The sequence below is a fragment of the Giraffa tippelskirchi genome, chromosome 8, assembly GCF_054371585.1.
Source record: "Giraffa tippelskirchi isolate mGirTip1 chromosome 8, T2T-mGirTip1v1.2.pri, whole genome shotgun sequence".
Classification (NCBI taxonomy): domain Eukaryota; kingdom Metazoa; phylum Chordata; class Mammalia; order Artiodactyla; family Giraffidae; genus Giraffa; species Giraffa tippelskirchi.
The window spans coordinates 3,312,178-3,328,375 of record NC_137282.1 but is presented as its reverse complement, the minus strand read 5'-3'; the positions used below and the strand labels follow the sequence as shown (position 1 = coordinate 3,328,375).

The window sequence follows — 16,198 nt, the reverse complement described above, 5'->3', positions numbered from 1 at the left end:
TCTTTCTCAGATTCTTTTTCCTTGTAGATTACTACCAAATTCTGAGCAGAGCTCCCTGTGCTATACCGCAGGTCCTTGTTGATTATCCATTTTATATACAGTAGAGTGTATCTGTTAATCCAGAACTCCTAATTTATCCCTCCTCTCCTTTCCCCTATGTTAACCGTAAGTTTGTTTTCTACGTCTGTGAGTCTGTTTCTGTTTTGTAAACAAGTTCATTAGTATCGTTTTTTTAGATCCCACCTAAAAGTGATATATTTTATTTGTCTTTCCATGTCTAGCTTACTTCACTAAGTACGAGCATCTCTAGGTCCATCCATGTTGCTGAAAATGGCATTATTTTCTTTGCTTTCTTCCTTAACTAAGTTGTATATGTTTACCCAGCTTGTCGATGTTTTCCGTGTTTTTCAGATGCAGCATTCCGTAACAGCAAGGGCTGAGAGGAGGGGCGGAGAGCCGAGGAATGGGCTGGACGTGGGAGTTGGGAGGACTTGGGTTGGGTTCTGGTTCTGTCTAGTGGTGGCCCCGTGTTTCCAGCGCTGTGTGTCCTAGAACCGCATTCTGACTCTGTTAGTTGCTATTGACAGGCAAATACCACCCACATTTCCCTTTTATTTCAGCAGGCAAGTATCTTATAGTTAATGGCTTTAATGTTATTTGGGTAAAAGGTGTGCAGAGTATGAATCAGTCACTAACATTGCTTCACCTTCTAAAACTGGACAGGATTGCTTATTTTTTTCTTATATCAACGCTCTAGTGAAAAAATGTATTTGATTTAAGCAAAAAAGATCACTGTAACACGTTTTCAAAGTTACAGGTGCCGATGATAAAATGCCAGGGTGGAAATCAGAACAGATATCTGGAAATCAAAATAAGGGTTTTCTAGAGCAAAAGATGGGCTTTTCTATTTTCTACAGTAAGGCAAATCTCTTATTATTCCACTTGTTACGTCTAGAACAAAATCTCCAAATGCTTCTTACATGCATTATTAGTTCTGCATTTTCTGACTTACTTAGGTTTTAAACCTTTCAACTTATGTCCTGTGAAGAAATTTATATTTAAAGTTTTTGCTCATGGGTAGGGAGCTTTTTTTTTTAAAGAAACAACTTACTGAAAAAGCAGTTTCACTTTGCTCCTTCTTCAGGGACCACAGTGAAAGAGACAAAGTTCAGCATTCAAATGGAGATAAAGCAAACATTCTAGGTGTTTAAAAACGTTTAGTAATAATAGCTCCCAACAGAGACAAATTATGCCAACTTTGAGCTGTCCCTTCCTTCTGGAATTCACTTGGGGCCCAGAGTTCTATGTGTTGGCAGACACACTGACAATTCCACATCCACTCTCAGGCCCCTGGCATTCCAGTGTAAAACTGCTGGAGTGACCGGCATTCTGGAAGCATCCAACCCTGCTGCTGAGGAGGGATGGAAGGCAGGCAGGCGGGGGGACCGAGGGAGAGGAGCCGGGAGGGGAGCAGGGAAATATTCTCTGGAAGACTCTAACTGTCATTTTTTTTTAATTCTTTGGCTGCAGTGGGTCTTCGGTGCTGGGCCAGGCTTTCTCTCTCCGCTGGGATCTTCCGGGACCAGGGATCAAACCCGTGTCCCCTGCATTGGCAGGCGGATTCTTAAACACTGAGCCACCACGGAACTGCCACTAATTGTCATTTCTAATGACTGATGAAGCCTGGAGAAATGAAACCCAGGCCAGATTTGACTGGAAGTCTAAGCCACCCTGACCCCCCTGCGCTTGCCCAGCGGCCCATGGCCCACTATGTCCACTGTGCTCCCCAAAGATCCTGCTCCCCGCGGGCGCCTTCCCCAGGCAGTAGGCTGTGAGGAGGGAGTCGTTTACTTCTTGGTGTTTCAGCAGTTCTTGAATCTTCCAGTGAAGGAAAGGCTAAAATGAATTAGTTATTTGGCTAATAACCTGAACTAGTTATGTGGCTTATCTCTGGCTTCCACATAAACAGTTTGTTATTCGTTAGGTGGGCTATTGAGAGTTGGAAGGAAGTTTCCCAACTTTCAATGACTTGAGGCACCTGAGACCTGGCTCAGATAAGAGAAGGCTGGTGTAGGAAAAGGAAATGAGAGAACAGGCATCCAAGCGAGGACCTGCCGAACAGACTCTCGCGAAGGCAAGGAGATGGTAACTTGACAAGGCAGGGCAGAGTTGCCCCAGATCTCACCGTTTTTGCCTCATTTGTCTTCATGTCTTGGCTTTGGTCTTTTAACTGTTGGCAGCTATCAGACAGAGGTAAGAGGTGAGGCAGACAAGGGCTTAAATTTTTTAAAAATTGGAGTATAGTTGCTTTACAATGTTGCGTTATTTTCTGCTGTACAGCCAAGTGAATCAGCTATACACATACATATTTCTCCCTTTTTTTTTGATTTCTTTCCCATTTAGGTCACCGCTGAGCACTGAGTAGAGGTCCCTGTGCTGTGCAGGAGGTTCTTTATACAGAGTCGCGTGTGTGTGTTAACCCCAATCTCCCAATTCATCCTACCCCCTTTTCCCCCTTGGTGTCTATAACGTTTGTTCTCTCCTTCTGCATTTCTGCTTCTGAAAGCTTAAATTTAAGACCTGAGTTTTAAAGCTTTCTTTTCTCCCCAAAGAAAAGCAGTCTATCAACATCTGTCTGTTGAGTACTGGATTTTAGTGAGGAAGTGAAGTGAAGTGAAAGTTGCTCAGTCGTGTCTGGCTCTTTATGATCCCACGGACTATACAGTCCATGGAATTCTCCAAGCCAGAACACTGGAGTGGGTCGCCTTTCCCTTCTCCAGCAGGTCTTCCTGATCAGGAATCAAACCGGGGTCACCTGCATTGCAGGCAGATTATTTACCAACTGAGCTATCAGGGTTAGTGAAACTATAGTATTAATTAGGGATTCGGTTTCCCATTTTTGTAAACAGTGGAGCTTCACCTCTTTAACTCTGCAGTTTTATCAGGGTGTGTGTGTATGCTTAATTCTTATCATTGTTGTAGGCAAGGGTGGGTCATGTGTTCAAAGGTGGGACAAATTAAGCCTTTCTTCTCACTATCAACTGAAAAAAATATACCACCTGGAAGTTGAGAACTGTTTTATTCCATGGACTTTGTGAGGGCTTAAGCCCGGGACTCAGCCTCTCAGATGGTGCTGAATTATTTCTCTGAAGCAAGGGAGGAGCTAGGACATATACAAGTTTTTGCAACAAAAATCAGGTAATCAGAACATCAAAAGATTTTGCTGTTGTTCAGTCGCTAAGTCATGTCCAACTCTTTGCAACAACATGGACTGCAGCATGCCAGGCTTCCCGGTCCTTCACTATCTCCCGGAGTTTGCTCAAATTCATGTCCATTGAGTCGACAATGCTATCTAACCATCTTATCCTCTGCCTCTCCCTTCTCCTTTTGTATTCAGTCTTTCCCAGCATCAGGGTCTTTTCCAATGAGTTGCTCTTTGCATTAGGTGGCCAAAGTATTGGAACTTCAGCTTCAGCATCAGTCCTTCCAATGAATATTCAGGGTTGATTTCCTCTTTAGGGCTGAGTACAAAAGATTTCTGTTAAAGAAAACCAGATAACCCAAGTTAATGAAGTCAGTGCTTTTCTAGCTGTGGGAAGATACAAGAGTCTGGGCTCATTGAAATCACTCCTTGGATAGGCACCTTAGCTATCTAGGGCCAGAACCCCATTTCTCTCCATCATGAATCCCCTCAGGATGTACAGTTGGGAGAGAAGGGGCAACTGCAGTGGCTGTGGGCTTGATGGCTGCAACATCTTTTGTCCATATCACCCTCAATTTGCTGCCACTGGAAACTTGAAAAAACAAACAAAAGATTAGGAATCTGGGTGAATGGCAAAGCCACAAGATTCTGCCATCTGTCTTTCTTCCCCTCCAGCTATTACCATGGCTACGCACATCCAAACAGCATGGCCAGGCTCAGAGATTTGGTCCTCCCCTTCTGGTCCTCCTCGCGGTTTTTGGCATGAAGTCCTTGGTGTCAGACCAGCCGGCCTTTGTCCGAAGCCCCAGGTTAAGGTGCATACTGACCCCGTGAGACGGCAGCTCCTGGTGCTGGGGAAGGTGGCATGGGGTCCTCAGGAGACTAGGGTTTCCCAGTCTGGAGTGATGGGTAGGCAGGAGGAGGGAGGGGGTAGTGAGAAGGGGGTAGGGCCCTCTGCACCTGGGGCCTGACGGGACCTGTCTGTACTCCGAGGGCAGTGAGCAAGGCCCCTTCCCCTCACTTCCAGCTCCAGCTCTGGATGCAGTCTCAGCCGGTAACTGGTGGAAAACAAACACAGCTCGCTTTGTCAAATCCAAGTGTGTCAGTCGCTCAGTCGTGTCTGACTCTTTGCTACATCGTGGAGTAGAGCCCGCCAAGCTCCCCATCTATGGAATGCTCCAGACAAGAACGCTGGAGTGGGTAGCCATTCCCTCCTCCAGAGGATCTTCTTGACCCAGGGATCGAACTCTGGTATCCCACATTGCAGGCAGATTCTTGACCGTCTGAGCCACCAGCGAAGCCCCAATTTATAGAAGATTCACTAATCTCTGATTTAAGCTTCCACTTTCCCTAGAGAGCTGGAACCTGAACCAGTTTTTGCCTTCCCGAGGGCCACAGGCAGCCTGCAAGACACAGTGGGGGGCTTTCAGGGGCCGTCTCCTCCTGGTCACCCCCAGGGCACAGAGCTGTACCCCCAGCGACCTGGGTCCTGTGTTGGGCAGGAGAAGCTCAATCTGCCGTGTCTATGACATGTCAGGGGCATGAACCTCAGAGACACGCCAGAGGCCCCCTCCCCAGTCTGACCGCCTGTGTGGGCCCCAGGGAAGCTGGTGCCCACCCTCTTCGGGTCTCACAGGCCTCTCCGGGCTCCTGCTAGGAGGTGGGCAGGCGGCTTCTCCCTCCAGCACCCCCATCCCCGCCCAGATCTCTGCTCTTTCCAGCTGCAGGAATTTCCTTTCCTCAAGGATCAGCTGGAACATTTCACTCCTACAGACATTTCGCTGGATCCTGGAGGTGAAGCAGGGAACTGACCTTTGCTTCTGCTCTCGGGGCACCGCTCTCTGCTGCAGGCCAGGAGCGCGTGCTCGGGGGTGGGATGGGGCCAGGGAAGCCGGGACTAGGAGAGGGTAAAGAGGATCCCTCAGAAAGGCTCACCCGCTCTCACAGGCTGAAACTCACTTGTCTGATTTCCTTCTGCTCCAAGGGCTCGGCACCCAGGAAGTTGGGAGTGCGCCTGACTCTTTACATGTATCCTTGGTGAATTTTGGGACGAAGTAAACCAGGGTCTGGTACATTATATGGGAAACCCGGAATCCCAGAGGGCTCCCGACTGAGGGGACCGGAGGGGAGGTTCAGGGGAGGGAGCCGCACTCGGGGAGCCCCACGTGGGGAGGGGTCATCGGAAGCATCATGAATCTGCATCTAAGAAGTACTCCTGACCATTTTTTATGAGCTCGGTGACAGTTTTATTACATGGAGGATAGGAAATTCCAGTGGGACGCCAGCTCTCCAGAGGAGAGGTCCCGGAATTGTCTACTGAAAACCACGTGAGTGAATGAATGAAAAGTTGCTCCAATTCCAGTCCTTCAAGACCTGTGAGCAGCAGCAGCATTCACTTGTATTCCCTAGGTTGCTGGGTCAGCAGAATCACAGAAGTTCTCTGCATCTACTTAAATAAAAACCACAGTGAGACAGAATCAGCCCCAAATTAAAACTGAGCGACTAAATATAACTCAGATACCAAGTATCTTTGCTTTCAGCTGGGAAGACAGCCAAATGATTCATGTTTGGATTTATTTTTTTTAAAGGGGAAACAAATTAATTACTTGGTAAATATAGTTTGCTAGGCCAGATTGCTCAGAACGTGAGAGAAAAAGGATAAAGAATGGTTGCTAGTGATTCCAGCAAAGTCTATTATTTAAAAGCTGGTTACTTTCGCACAAGGGGCAAATATTTGCCTTTTTATGTTGGCCTTAAACGTATTGATGTATTTGAATAAAGATTAGGCTGACAATTAATCAGTATCAACATCTAAGGTTTACTTGAAGCTGGAATTAACTGGAGTCAGTAAACTCTGCCACAGAGTCAAAAGCCCGAGCCTTATCAAAATGATTGAAAGGTTTGGGGTTTGCAGGATTGATGGGGCTTTCTTGTCTGTGTTTGTTCTCAGCCTCTGAACCAGCTGAGTGGGTGGCACTGCTCAGGGACCCCACTGTTTAATTCTTGCCTTTGGTGTTTCTGACCTATTTAAGGAGAGTGAATTTCCAGCCTGAGACTGCTACCCTGAGTTCTCCTGAAATACCCTTTCAAAGTTTATTCTCCAGCAGCAGGATGGAGAGTGCCAGCTTGGGACTGGCACACTGGTATACCAAGACCCCTTTTCCCAGGGACCCACCAGGGGAGGGTGGTCGCTAGGGAAGGAGAGAAGGGATGAGCCACAGGACCCTTGCGTGTACCACTGCTCCCTATTCACCCTACCGACCCAGGAACAGGGTAAGTAGAGGGCAGGGACCCCTTACTCCTGAGGCTTCCAACCCCGTCTTCCACATCACACCGGAGCCTGAGACCCTCCCTCTCGGCTTCCTCAGAACCCCTGTTTCCTAAGATAGTAACAGATGCCACCCCCTCCCCCCACAAGGAGGGGTTCTGTGATTGAAGGGTGCTTGAAACAAATTTAAACAACTGTTCTTCTCTCTTGCAAGAATTCTCAGAATCTTTAATATATTCATTTACACTGAGAATCTCTTAAGAGGAAAAGAGGTAACCTGTGACATTTAGAAAATTTGGTGATTTTCTGCGCATCCAGCACGTGTTTTCCCTCGAAAGGGTTTATAGCAGTGCTGGTAAGAAGTAGTTCACTGTGTGATACACTATTTGTTTCACAAACTGGGGAGCCCGTTCAAGCAGTTAAATTTGTCAAGAAATAGGCGCGTTCCTTGCAGAGGACTGTGGTATGGGGAGTCGAGGCAGAGGGGACCCGGGACCCGCTCTCAACGATAATCCTTTTTAGCTGCCCTTTTTAGCCGCCCTTGCTGCCCGTTGCTAGTTATTTCCAGCGGATCCTCCTTGTAACTCGGAGGCTGGAGAAGCTGGCCCGGGAATACGTCAGGGCAGGAAGCTGGGCTGTCAGAGGCCCCTCACCTGCCTCTGAGGGGTGGGAGGCATCCACAGGGCCATTCAACGTGGTCCTGAAAGAACTCACGAGGCCCCTGGGACTGGGCAATTCAGGATGTGCTGAATCAATCCCACTCTGGTGAACGGAGAAAAATCAGGCCATCAGGCCTACTCGCTGGGACCCGGGAGCCCTAGAGACGGTGTGATGGTGGGAGAGCAGCTGGTCTGGGGACAGAGAAAGAAGGTGGCACCGCTTTAAGAAGTGTCCTTCCCTCAGCTAAAACCCGTTAGCTGAAGGGGGTTGGGCGAATTAGTACCTGCGACCTCAGGTTTCCCAACACTAGCAGATCAGCTCGGAGAAGAGCCACAGGGTCTGATGAAGTTATTTTTAAGGCTTCACCATGGGGAGTCTCCTTCAAGGCATAGATGATTCAGAAGTGGGCCCTGTGTACAGATTTTATTAGATAACCTCCAAAGGCTTATAGAATTTAGCACTTTGCATTTGCAAAGCAATTAATAGTGCCCGTGTTAGTTAATAGCCCATTTTGGGTTCAAGAGCAACATTTTGTTACTTAAAAATTAATAGCAATGTCACAAAGGGCTTATAAAAAGAGATGGATTACCCCAATTCCATATAATGCTACGCTTTTATTTGCCATTACTTTAATTACGTAGATATTATTTTATATGTTTTCATTATTTTAAAGTGCCTTGGGAGTATGAAAGATGTCTCGCAGATAATGTATTCCACTTTAGCCCGAACAGCCTAATCATAAGTAGCTGTAGATTAATGCATTTATCACTTAAAATTTCTTTTTAATGTTCTGTAAGCAAGTGAAATGGACATCTCAGAGAAGACGGATACCTCACATGCCATGGAATTCCTCCTCAGAGAATAGATTACGAACAGTTCTGGGGAAGGGAAAAGAGAAAAACAGTAGAAAGAGTTGTACGGAAGCGTGACAAGAGCTAGCTAAGAGCCAGCGCTGAGAAAATAGCGCACATCCTTTGGAAATGGAGTATTTATTCTCAACTAAAGTGGGTCCTCAATCTCCACGCGTTCAAATTCTTCTCCATTTCCTGCTAGGTGATCCGGGGTGACTCTGTCCTGCAGACGTGGCCACTGTGGTTTTCCCTCAGCAGGCAAACTCCAGAGATAAACGTGACTCATGGTCACAGATCCCTCCTTGAGGGTTTTTAAAAATAACCCACAGCCGCTATTTTTAGCAAACCTGCCAGCCCGCAGGCCTGTGGCTCCCTCTTTCACAGAAAGTAATTAATGATCTCTAATCCCTCAGGACGGGGAGACACTGAAGATCCTGATACGGAAAAAAAAATACGCTGTCTTCACCCACGGACACAAAGCCAGCCACCCTCCTGTCGGCCATGGTTGAGGCTCAGATCCATGGAGAAAAGCAAACAGTTTCAAACTTCTAAAAGAGGTGTTATAAATGGGGGAGGGGCGGGGGGGGTGAAGCAAAAGGTTCACAAGCAGCTGCATCCTCTCTTTTCAAACAAGACTTTCCCCCCCACTCCAGCTCATTTGTTATTCAATTTCACTTCCCACTCGATGCTAAAGGTTTGAAAGCTTTTGGCAGGTTTCCGTGGAGTAATTTAAGCGCTCTAATAGAAAGACCAGAAGGGCAAATTATACAAATTCATTCTGAGTCAAACACTCTTATTTTAGAAAATAAGAAAATCGGTGGTTTCACAAGACAGAATACGGACCAGTGAGACTGTGTTACGCAGGATGACCTTGCGATGGACGGAGATTGTTGGGCCAAGTGGACAAACCTGTGGGTCTGGGGCTCCAGCCGGACCCCGATGTCACAGCTCGTATCAACCCAGTCACCCTCTCGACTGCAATGGGCCTGTCTCTGCATGCACCGATTTCCAGCGAGGTTCCTTAAGATGTTACAGAAAAGTTTGCAGGCTTGACTCTTTGAAGATGACAGTAAGCAAAGTTCCTATTTGTGACACAAGTTAAACATGTTCAATAGATGGGACTCCTGGGGACTCCCCTGGTGGTTCAGTGGCTAAGACTCCGCACTCCCAGTGCAGGGGGCCTGGGTTCAATCCCTGGTCAGGGAACTAGACCCTATACACCAACTAAGACCGGATGTAGCCAAATACATAAATAAATATTTTTAAAAAATAGAAGGAACTCCTTATGAATACTTGTTTTTCTTAACATGACACCCTGTCAGTTATTTTCTCTTTCGTTTTTAATTGTTTCTCTAGAGTCTTGCTCTTCTTAAATTCGTTTTTTTTGTTTTGTAGAGCACAATCTCCAGCGATCCTTTCAAACGGGTCCTGTGAATGGTATATTTTCTGAGTTCTCGCTTGTCTGAAATGCCTCCATCTTTTCTTACATGTCTGCATGTGAAGTTGCTTCAGTGTGTCTGTCTCTACGCGACCCCAGGGACTGTGGCCCACCAGGCTCCTCTGTCCAAGGGATTCTCCAGGCAGGAATACTAGAGTGGGTTGCCATGCCCTCCTCCAGGAGCTCTTCCCAACCCAGGGATCGAACCTGTGTCTCCTGCATTGGCTGGTGTATTCTTTACCACTGTGCCACCTGGGAAGCCCATCTTTTCCCTATGAGAATATTTTCACTTGAAGTCGGTACTCATAAGCTTTTTCCATTAGAATTTTAAAGATGCAGCTTCATTGTCTTCTCCCGTCAGCTGTTATTGATGAGAAGTGTGAGGTCAAGGTGATACTCCTTCCCACCAGCCCCCGTACAGTCTTTTATTTTTATTAAAAAAAACCATCTGCTTTTTCCCTTTTCCTCATGGAGATCAAGACTTTGTCCCTAGTATTCTGAAATCTCACCACAATGTCACCACGAAGCACGTGGCATCTTTCATTTTTCCTATTTTGGTCTTTTGGGCCCATTTGTTCAGAGGACTCACGTGTTTCATTAACTTTGGGCATTTTTCTTCTGTTGCCTTTTGAAGTATTTTATCCATTTATCCACTCTGTCCTCTTTCAGCAAATGTGTTCAGGTGGCTGTGGGAGACATATGAGCATCTTCCACGTTCCTAACTTTTCTTTCACACTTTTTATCTCGTTTCAGGGAATTCTTTAGTTTAGTCTTCCTGCTTTTTGGCCAGTCCTTGTAGACAGTAGGTGCTCAATAAATGTTTGTTGAGCTGAAATGAATTGCACCACTTGGGGTGTGAGGGAAGGGAGTCCAACATGTGTGAAGCGTAGAGCTAGATGGCATTTTAACAAGGGCAACTAAAAATAAGGCACATTCTGAGAGGATAATGAATGTGGGCTGATTTCCCCAGGGCAGAGATCACCTATTGGCTAATCTCTGAATAGCAAGAAATACTAAGAGATTTTGCATAAATACCCACATGTCTGGCCTCTCCCCAAACATTCTTTAGTTCTGGCAACAGGACAATGATTGATCAGAACCAAATAAAAGTGCTCTTCTAACTCCATGGACACTGCATGGCCAATTCTGCCCAAGTCCCACCCCTCCCGTGGTTGGCCTGGTCTGAGTTCTGCCATTTAGCGTTGTAAGAAAGACAATAACAATTTGGAAAAAAAGCCAACAGTATATCCTTTTTAAAAAATTAATTTTTATTGTATTATAATGCATGCATGCCCGGTCGCTTCAGTTGTGTCCGACTCTCTGTGACCCTATAGACCGTAGCCCGCCAGGCTCCTCTGTCCGTGGGATTCTCCAGGCAAGAATACTGGAGTGCGTTGCCATGCCCTCATCCAGGGGATCTTCCAAACCCGGGAATTGAACCCTCATCTCCTGCATTGCAAGTGGATTCTTTACCCACTGAGCCAGCTGGGAAGCCCATTGGAATATAGTGGATTTACAATATTGTGTACGTTTCAGGTGTACAGCAAAATGAGTCAGACATATATATATATATACTTTTTAAGATTCTTTTCCCATGTAGGTAATTACAGAGCATTGAATAGAAAAATAAATTGTTTGTACCATTGTTTTAGATTCTATATATAAGCGATAACACTGTATCCTTTCAATGTTCTATTGTCTAGAGGTCCTGAAAGGGGTTATTGAATTCTTTAGGGCTGCACCGCCCCATTGCCACCAGTGGCTTTCTATTTAAACTTTAATTACAACCCACTACAATTCAAAATTCAGTTTCTCGGCCGTAGTAGCGGCATTTCAAGTAGCCCATGTGGCTGCTGGACTGGACAGCCAGATACAGAACATGCCATCACTGCAGAAAGTTCTGTTGGATAATGATAGTCTAAGGGATGAACTTTGCTTGATTTTCCATTCACTATTGGTTAGGGTGGACTTGTCAGTCACGTGCTAACTTGAAGATGCTTGTCCAGATAGACTTCCATCTGTGGGAAAAGGCAACCCCAAAGGTTCCAGTTTTATTGCCCTGTGAGACATGAACCGTTTGATTGTCTCTAAGTTAGCAAAGTTCTTTCACACACCTTTGCTAGCTGACTAGGTAAACCCCAGTTTCTCAAATTTTCTTTTGAAAGAACTTCACTCTCCTGCTGGCTCCGTCATTAACTGGCTTTAGTGGATTGAATGGTGGCAGGCGCAAGGCCCTATCCCAAGGTCATCTCCGGAACCCACCCAGCTCCATAGCAACCGTTGCCGTGAGACCCCTGACTTAAACTGGCCAGCTCCCTGACCCCGTATTAGGTAAAAATACCCACCCTGTGACCCACCCTATATCACCCTAGCCCATCGCCTAATGCCATCCTTCCAGCAGGAGTTTTCTTTGTCTTGCAGCTATAAAAGAAATTGGCTCCAACCCCCGAAAGCGCTGACTCTCCCTTGAGGCTGCCCACTGTTAGAAGAGTGTCTCCCCCGCTCTGATAAACTCTCTTCTCCTCTCATTCTGCCTCATGTCTGGAAATTCTTTCCCAGCCCCCACACAGACCACGACCCTGGGTTCCTCACATGGGCCTTCAATCCAGTGATAAGGGGGCGCTTCCCTGGCTGTACAGGGGTGAAGACTCCGAGCTTCTGCTGCAGGGGGGTGGTTTCAATCCCTGGTTGAGGAGCCTGAGAGTCCTCATGGGGCCTCTTGCAGCCAAAAAAAAGAAAAAAAGAAAAAGAAAGAAACCCAGTGATAAGTGGCGTTGCGGAGGACAGGCGAGGGGACTGGGAGGAAGGCTCTCCTTTAGGGGCTGGGTGTGGGGGCAGGTGGGCAACCCTGCGGACCCTCACTGGGCCTTGTGGCCCCAGAACTGGGGGAACACCTTCGTACTGGTTTAAGCCATCTGCTAAGTGGCAATTTGTTACATCAGCCCTAGAAAACTAACACAATCAGTTCAACAGAGGGCTGGCATATGCTCATTTTACATTTCCACCAGAGTTGTGCGTTCTAAAATAGTTAATTAATTCCCTTATTTTGGGTTGTGCTGGGTCTTGGGTGCTGCACGTGCGTGTCGGCTTTCTCTGGCCACCTGGAGTGCGGGCTGCTCTCTGGTTGCAGAGCTTGGGCTCTGGGGCACAGGCTTCGGCCGCTGAGGCTCCCGGGCTCTGGGGCGCAGGCTCAGTGGACCATGGGCTTAGCTGCTTCAGGGCATGTGGGATCTTCCCAGACCTGGGATCAAACTGGTGTCCCCTGCATTGTCAGGTGGGTTGGTAACCACTGGCCCACAGGGACCTCCAAGAGACGTGCTTTTGACTCAAAAAAAAGAAAACCAAAAAAATGTCTTTTGAGGTTTGTCATTTATACTCAAGCTCCGCTCTCCCTTTGTCTCATCTTCCTACCCTTACTTGTTGCCTTCCTGCCCCCAGCGGTGACCGAGACTAGACCGCCTGCCCTAGCCCCGGGGGAGGACCTAGCCCGCTGGCAGGAGAGGAGGAGGACTTAACCCTGGAGGAGGACCTAGCCCATTGGCAGGGGAGGAGGAGGACTTAACCCTGGAGGAGGACCTAGCCCGTTGGCAGGGGAGGAGGAGGCACCTGCTGTGGGAGCACAGACTCTGCAGCGAGCCTCCGGGGTCAGCCCTGGCGCGGCCACGAGTCGCGGCACCTTAGGTGATGATTGTGTCCTCCCTGGTCCTTGGTCACCTCGTCTGTAAAGTGGGGGAGCAGCGTAACTTCCTCTCAGGACTTTTAGCCTCTGCACGATGGACACGGAGCCGTGCACCCAGGACCGCGGGAGCTCACTGATGCCCTGCGCGCCAAGTCCACATGTAGCACTGACTTGGTCATCGTCCCCTGAAGGGACGGCCATAGCGTGCTGTCTTCTCGGGGGTTAGGGCATTCACCTGTTGTGCCGACAGTCTCTGCTTCCCAGCTCGGTCTCCCGGGAAGTGAACTCAGGGTTCGTGAGCAGCTGTTTGTCAGGGAGCACCCTGGGGACCCGCAGCTGCGGAAGGGAGTGGGAGGCATCCTCGGGTCCCCTCCGCCGCCCTCGGTCCCTAGATGGGGTCACCCCTGGCAGGGCCCGGGGCAGCAGTGGCTCCTTGCAGTGCAGGTCCTCTGAGGGAGGTCAGAGCCACTCTGCCTGCCCCCATCCTGGCAGCCGGGTGACTGGGGCGGCGGCGCTGCGTCCCCTCCCTCAGTGATGACCCTCCAGCAGGGTGCGTTCAGGCCTCAGGGTCCAGGGGGGCCACTGGCTTCCGCCTCGCCATCCCCCTGTACCCCCTACCCCTCCCGCCACTTTTTCCAGGTTGCCCTTGGTGCTGACCCATCAAGAAATGGGAAGGAAGCTGGGGAAGGAGGAGCCAGGGTGCCTTTGCCCCAGGGGAGGCGTGTGTCCCCCGCATCCCGCATCCCGGGCCAGCCCCGGACCCCTCTCTGCAGCAGGGTGGCAAGCTGCCTTTCCATTACCAAGGAGCTGCTCTCTAAAAGCTCGAATTCCAAAGGGATTAGGTCTGCCTGGGAGAAGGAATAAAAGGAATCCACTTCTGTAAACACGAAACAAAGATCAGAATGAGGGTTTAAAAGTAATGCTCGGCTAAGCCGAGGAAAGACCAGGAGGACCGTGTGGTGAGCTGGAAGAGGGTTCCCTTCTGACCGAAGACAGAGAAACGGTGTAGGACTGGGCGGGTGGCAGCGGTGCAGAGAGCATCTCACGCCTGCCCTCTCCTCGCTGGAAACCACTAGTTTGCCCTCGGTGGCTCTACGTCTGCTTCTTCTTTGTTTCTTTCACTGTTTTGTTGTATATTTTAGGTTCCACATACAAGTGAGATCACACAGTATTTGCCTCTTGCTGTCTGACTTACTTCACGTAGCATGATGTCCTCTGAGTCCATCCAGGTTGCTTCAAGGGGCAAAGTTTGGTTCTTTTTTTAAGACTCACTAGTACTCCATTGTATGGGCTTCCCTGGTGCCTCAGATGGTAAAGAACCAACCTACAGTCCAGGATACCCAGGTTCGATCCCTGGATCAGGAAGCTCTCCTGCAGAAGGAAGTGGCAACGCCCTCCAGTGTTCTTGCCTGGAGAATTCTATGGACAGAGGAGCCTGGTGGGCTACAGTCCATAAGGTTGAAACAAGTAGGACACGACTGAGCATCTGAGCGCGCAATCAGTACTCTCCACTGTACGTATACATATTCCGTACCTGCTTTATCCGTTCATCTCAAATATCATTTCATTTTTTAAAAATTTCATTTTCTTTCTTTCTGGCCACACTAGGTCTTGGTTGCTGCGTGCGGGCTGTCTCTACTTGTGGTGAGCGGGGGCCACTCGTCACGATGGGCAGGCTTTTCAGCGCGGTGGCCTCTCTTGGTGCCGAGTGTGGGCTCTTGAGCATGCAGGCTCCGGGAATTGCAGCGCACGGCCTCCCTAGTTGTGGCGCTGGGGCTCCGTTGCCCTGCAGCGTGTGGGGTCTTCCCAGGCCGGGCCCTGAGCCTGTGTCCCCTGCACTGGCACGTGGACTCCTAACCACTGGACCCCCAGGGAAGGCCCCAAAACATTGCTTTAAAAGAAAACAAAAACCTACCAAGGGGTAAGCAGTCTGTCTCAACGGACTTGCCTGTATCAGCAGGACAATCCCCACCCCCAGCTCTCCCCAGACAGAACAGACACGTGGAGCACGTTTACAGAGAGCCGACACTGCGACCCGCAGGTGTGCCGAGAGGACTGGTTTTCTCCAACAAGGAGGACACTCGGCTGGGTGTTGAACTCCTGTAGTTGTCACGATAGGAGCCCGTGCTAGTCTGCTAGGGGCTGGAAAAAAGCCACGTCTGTATCAATGTCCTGAGCTGCCTTTCCAGCAGACAGCCACTTGGGGAAGGGCATCCTACCTCCTGGACCCCACTGGGGTTATTACTGCATCCATGCGGGCTGCGTGCAACACGCTCAGTGAATCTCTGCACACGTGTCTTGCTTTTCAGCCTGACATGCGTGCTTAGTTGCTTAGTCGTGTCTGACTCTTTACAACCTCATAGACTGTAGCCCACCAGGCTCCTCTGTCCATGGAATTCTCCAGGTGAGAATACTGGAGTGGGTAGCTATTCCTTTCTGCAGGGGATCTTCCCAACCCAGGAATCAAACCCCAGTCTCCTGTAACAGCAGGCAGATTCTTTCCCATCTGAGCCACCAGGGGGAAGGATATGGTGGGACTTGATGTCTGACTCTTCCGGACAAATAACTACACTTGCCAGAACTGGGCTCTTCCAGTCCTTAGGATGGCCCCCCACCCAGAGAAGCCTAAATGAAGCAAGCATTCTTAAGGGAGCCTAGAACAATGTCAGCCCAGATATTGCAGGGCCAGTCATGACCTTCACGTCTTGCCAAATGCAGAGACAGGCTGACTGCCACCCCCAGCATTCCTGGTCTGCTCACTCCTCACTTCCTCTTTGTTTGCCCCTATTTTTAACTGGGCACATTATGACTGAGACTGAAGTACCGATTTATCAGCTGTGTCCTTGTGATTTGCCTCTGGCAATGTGATGCATTCTGTGGGACTTCCCAGAAGGCGGTCTAAAGGGAACTGACTCGGCAGGGCGGAGTCTCCTTTTGCATTTACTTCTCTTCTTCCGGCAGCCTGTCTGGGACCCTGAGGCAACCCTGAGGCTGGAAGCCAGGCGCAGGGCTGGAGTTCCAGAATGCATATGGAGTCCACCTCCCACCAGCCTCAGATGACTGCCATTATGGAAGGAAGAAATAGGCTTCCAGCAAGTCT

At 48.9% G+C, this 16,198-nt stretch overlaps 2 long non-coding RNA genes across 2 annotated transcripts in view; both read left to right on the top strand.

The window, feature by feature from the left end:
* LOC145517818 (uncharacterized) overlaps positions 1–16,198 on the top strand; it is a 52,132-nt gene that overhangs the window by 19,135 nt on the left and 16,799 nt on the right. The gene's annotated exons all lie outside the window — the stretch shown is intronic.
* On the top strand, positions 8,959–11,945 carry LOC145517814 (uncharacterized). Its single transcript, XR_014062354.1, has 3 exons — positions 8,959–9,050; positions 11,585–11,750; positions 11,841–11,945. It is a non-coding gene; the product is annotated as an uncharacterized LOC145517814 (long non-coding RNA).